This window comes from Ochotona princeps, chromosome 3 (genome assembly GCF_030435755.1).
Source record: "Ochotona princeps isolate mOchPri1 chromosome 3, mOchPri1.hap1, whole genome shotgun sequence".
Taxonomy (NCBI): domain Eukaryota; kingdom Metazoa; phylum Chordata; class Mammalia; order Lagomorpha; family Ochotonidae; genus Ochotona; species Ochotona princeps.
The window spans coordinates 56,994,129-56,999,977 of record NC_080834.1 but is presented as its reverse complement, the minus strand read 5'-3'; positions in this window follow the sequence as shown (position 1 = coordinate 56,999,977).

Here is a 5,849-nt window from a genome sequence, read left to right as displayed (position 1 = left end):
AGTAGAGATAAATGGAGGGATACATGCATTGAAAATTCACATTAAACCAACAATGATCATATATCAATAAAAATAATAAATTATGTAACAGAATAACACACATTGATATATAAAAGGAATCTTCAAAAAGTGAAAAATATATTCTGAAAAAATCATCATGAATTTCAAATTCTTTGACCCAAGGTAAGCAGCTTTTAGTGTGATTTTCAACAATCATGTTAAAATGATATATGAATAAGAAAGCCATGCACAAGTATCTTTATTGAGGGATGCAGTGCTGGAAGTTGGGGGAAGACGTCAATTATTTATTCATAAAGAATGAGATTTGAAGAGAGTAGTTGGGGAAAGACATAAAAAAGGAAATGCATGTGAACATTTCTGTATAACCAACAATCGCTTAATTTGTAAGGGAAGAATGAAGACAAAAATCATGTTCTACTTATAATAGCCCAACTATAAGATGCTAAATAAGTTTAAATAGGCCGTTGTCTTAGTAAAAAAATTGAAAATTAAACTGAGAATATTGTAACCAAGAATAATGATACATTGGTCACCACTGTTCATTTTCAAAGGTTTTAGTTACTCATGGTCAATTGAAGTTTCAATCATAGTTAATAGAAAACTCAGTAAGAAGTTTGTTAGTTTTAAGTTATATACTGTTCTGAGTGGTTGCTGAAAATCTGTACCATATGACTATATCCTGTCTCAGATGTGCATCATGCTTTTTTCCAGTGATCTTTTGGTCCAGAAGTCACTCGCTTCATAGTTCTATAGGAAACAATGCACTCTATTCATATACAGGGTTCCAAACAATCCATGGTTTCAAATGCCCACTGAAGATCTCAAAAAACATCACCAATAGATAAATGGAGACATATATGTTTGAAGATCAATTCAAGTCAGGACCCCAGATTTCAATCCTATAGAATACAAGCCCTGGATTTGTGGACATGAACAAATCTGTCATCACCATAACCTGGGGAAAGTTTGCTGTTCAAATTCAAATAAAATACAGTACTTATATTTTGAAGTTAAAAGGGTTGAGGCTATGTTTAATTCTGTGTTTAATATTTACCATTACTTCTATTCAGAATAATGAATGGAAAGAAAGGAAATGCTTAAGGTAAATAATTTGGAAATACTTGCAGTTTTTAAGGACGAGATCACTGATGAATGTAAAAATGTGTGTAGTCAGACTCAACACGGTGGCCTAGTGGCTAAAGTCCTCACCTTAAATGCGCCAGGATCCCATATGGGTGCCGGTTGTAATCCTGGCAGCCCTGCTCCAATCTAGCTCCCTGCTTGTTGCCTCAGAAAGCGGTGGGAGACCTGGAGGAAGTTTATGGCTCCTTTCTTCGAATCAGCACAGCTCTGACAATTGAGGTCACTTGGGGAGTTAATCATTGGACAGAAGATCTTTCTCTCTGTCTCTCCTTCTCTCTGTATATCTGACTTTCCAATAAAAATAAATAAATCTATAAATAAAGATATAAAAATTGTGTGTAGTCCTCACAAATTGAAATGATTTTAAGCAATGAAAATAGAAATTGTGAATGTAGGATTATCCAGACCAGTTAGACTTTGTATTGAAGATTTTATAGAATTGTGTGTAATTATTTCCAGATGGCAGATCTAGAATATTTGTAGTGTGAATATAATTCCATAATTACTTAAAGTACATAATTAATCATAATGATAGCAGTAAAAAAAAAACCTAAATGTAAAAAAGTTTCAGGGCTCGTAGTATACAGAACTATCCAAACATGATGATAACCTTTGCATAAATCTCGCTCTGAAACACATAACAATATTAAGCTTTTAACATGTAAATATGTAGGTGTATAACCACTGGTTAAATTCCCTTCATTACCATTTTTTGTTATTCCTGTATTGCAACAAATAAATAAGAGTAATACAAGATTTAACTATAGAAAATGTTAAATATATACACTATGGACAAGTATCAATATGTATTTCATTATGTTTTAGTCAACTGGAAAAATAATATTTTTAAGATTTATTTTGTTTTAATTGTAATGGCAGATTTATAGACAGAAGCAGAGACAAAAAGATCTTCCATCTTCTGACTCACTACCCAAGTGGCCACAATGGCTGAAACTGAGTTAATTTGAAGCCAGGTGACAAGATCTTCTGGGTCACCTGTTCTGGTGCAGAATATCAAGACTTTGTGCCATCCTCTGCTGTTTTCCCAAGCCATGCGCAGGGATCTGGATGTGAAGTGGAGCAGCTGGACATGAAATTGCTCCCTCATGGGATCTCAGTGTTTGTACGGTGAGGTTTCAACCATTGAGGCATCCCACCAGACCTGCAATAGTTTTTTATACAAAATTTTGAAGGAAATAATAATATATCTTTTAAAGATAAAAATATAAAAAATAACATCAAGTAAATATGCAAATCCCTTTGCAACAAATAAATAAAATTGATATAGTTCATATGCAAGACATAAATAATTACATTCAATAACATTACTCAATCATCAGAAGGAAAGCGGAGGGCAAGAAAGAGAGGATACAGGGTATAAACTGGCAGACAGAATCTATTTATTCAGTGGAATCAGATCATACGAGTGGCTACCATTGACAAGCCCACAGTGTTAATAAATTGCATAGAGTAAGAATCGTGTGTGGGCTGGGTTTCCATACTGTAAGCCAGCGAAATGTGACAAGTGAGGACAAAACTGACTTGCATGGACTTTTCAGATTTGGAAGGCCATCCTCTCTACTGGCTGGTTGTAAAGTAAAGGATAGGTTTAGAGAAAACAGAACTCAGAGCCAAGCCTTTTGAGAAAGGATACAAAATTAGTAAGTCCTCAGTCAAGGAAACAGAATGACCTTAAGGCTTGCATCCTGGCTCTGTCAGTCATCATGTGTATAAGGGAAGTAAAATTGTCCTTCACTACAGTATCCCAGATGCAATCATGGCATTGCATTTCAAAGGCAAAAATTGAAATGCATCTGAAGAGAAAAGATTTTCTGTGCTGTTCTTTTTTTTTTTTTTTTGCAGTCAACATTTATTTTATTTATAGCCTTCACAATAACTTTTGAAACTTTTTTTTCCAAAATTCTTTCTTGAATCATTTTAAGACAGAAGAAAGAAAATTTCCTGGTTTTACTTTTTCTATGTTTATTAATATAAATAGAAATTTTATGCATTTCCATAGATATAGATCGTATTATCAGACAATCTCATTTTATTCCTCACCCTTAATTTTTCTTCCTATATGCATTCTCTTCATCAGTTTTTATTTGAGTAATTTTTATTCATTCTATATTTACGGGCTTAATTGTCATAGATCATTACTTTAAATAAGCAAAACTTAGGAATTCCACAGTTTCATAATAATATCATCAAAGAATAAATGCAGCAATCATATACTCAAATGACCATGACATTTCAATACATTCCATTTGTATTGTGTCTCATCTGCCTCATGCTCTTTTATTTTTTTATTATTTTTATTTTTTTGTTTGTTTTTTATTGTATTTTTGTTGACAATCTTTACATAGTTAATTACGGTAAAAAAAAAGGTTCAGGGGGCATAGGGAAGTGGGTAATAGTATTATGTCCATATTTTTTCCATCATGTATCTGAGGTAAAGGGGGATATTGACGGAGAAGCCCCACCCCAGTTTCCCACCCACCCCAAGTCCCGGATGTGGGGCATGCTCTGAGATCCTTGCTCAAATGGTTTTAATAGTTCTCCAGTTATGAATCACTGCCAGTTTCACTCGATGAGGTCGTCCACTGATTGGCACAGTCCATCATAGAGTCTTCATTTGCTCAGTATTTCGCTGCCAACATATAGCTGAGGTGGTTGACTGACTTATCTGTCCTCTGTCTTTTCTTGGCTAGGGTTCTGAGTCCAGCAGTTTGATTGGGGTTCTGTATATTTAATTTCCATGACTTCAAAATAATTGTGATCATAACAAAATAGCAAGAATATTAATAGCAATAATGATATGACTTTTCAAACAAGGTGTGACTAAGGAAACATGAACATGTTTTACTTGCTCTTATAAACTGTTGTCTTGGAAAGGTGATTTCTAATTTAAAGAGCTTCTGTTTCTCAGTTTACAACACAGTTACCAAATGGGATCTTCCCAAACCTGCTGTACTACTGACCCTTCCAGTCAATGGCATTCCTCTTGATATATCACTGTTACTAATGCACTGACTCTTCAATGGTTTACAAGGCACTCAGTCATCCATTATGGACTGCATGGTTAATAGACAGGTCAGTGCCACTCACAGGCCAGATATGCTATAATCTCTTTTGTAAGATTCTACAATGGGAGCTCACCTCTAACCCATGTCACAAAATAGGAAAGTTCTGTGCCCTCAATAGAGCATAATGCTTAAAGATAAATCTGCCAACCTTTATGCAGATAAGTAAGCATATATTTGGCATGGCTCATAATTTTGATGGGCTCAGGAAATGGAGACACTTCTAACTCCTTCATTATAATGGATAAAGAAAAAAAACAACGCACTTGCTCTCTTAGATAAAATTTTGGCTCCAAGATTCCAGCTGCTATATAAGTCCCAAGTCATCCCTCTTTTCAGACAGAAGTGAGAAAAGGAAACAAAAGAGCTGACATTGCTCCCAACTAAGCCGCCACATGAGAGAAACTACATAATTTGATCTCTAAAGGGTCCTCTGTTTCCACTACCTTTTTTGATCCTATATCTGCATCAAAATCTAACAAAACCTAACAAAATGTAAGAAATGGGAAAGAATCTTGCTTCCTGAAAAAGGATGCCTGTATCAATGTCCAAATTTCTGTCAGTTCTTCCCAAACAAACTAGAAAAGGAAATTTAATCATTACTTATATCCTGTTTAGGGTATTGAAAACCTAATATTCAGGTACAAGTTTTAAATTTTCCCACGCACTGGTTTTCCTTATTCATATTGTAGTTGTTGAAGCCAAACATATCACCCTTTCAAAAAAGCATAATTGCTTTCTCTTCTCCAGTTTTTGCTCATGTGTTGGCCTGAGTTGTGGAAGAATACTGATATAACTATATACTTTGTCAATGTGTGTATTTTCACAATAGATGCACATCAACTGGGAATGAGACTTTAATCCTTCACTGCCGAATAAATCATCACTCTTGCATTCTCTTCTTGGTCTTACTAGCAACTAATTTTCTCTTACTAACAACCTCTTCTGCATGAAGGTTCTCTTTATCTGTAAAACATGCCAGATACATTTGTGTCCCTTCCAGGTACATTTAATTGATTAATATCAAGCCAAATGTTTCTGAACATCCAGAGAATGGAATGAATCTTGGGATATTTCACCACACTTTAGTAGCTTACCAATTGGTGGAGGACTTCTATCTTCAACCAATATGTAACTCATTTCATTAAAGATGATGAGGTCATCCTATTAGAGTGACTACTTATAATAGAATTAGAGATGATTAACTGATAAAATTCAGATAACATCCCCTCAGAATATGAGGATGATAGCTTTGGAACTTCACCAAGGGCATGGTTTCCCAACGAAATTGGTCTTAGTGGTCAATCTACACATGGAAGAATGCAGAGTCCCTGAATAGTCTGACACTGCTAGAAAATAAAGAAAAACATGTAATTGGTGATTTTGAAAAAAACTCTTATTCAGTTAAACTTTACAGAAGGAATGAAAGCGTAAGCAGAATCTCTCAAACTTAATGGATTGGGTGTGACTGTATCTACTTTTGTTATTTTCTTTTGATCATAATTTCCAATTGTAATGAGGTCTGAGTTTGTTGCATTATATTTCTTATGTATTTTTTTCATCTTATTCAAGCAGGAGATTTTTGGTGCCATTTATATTAAT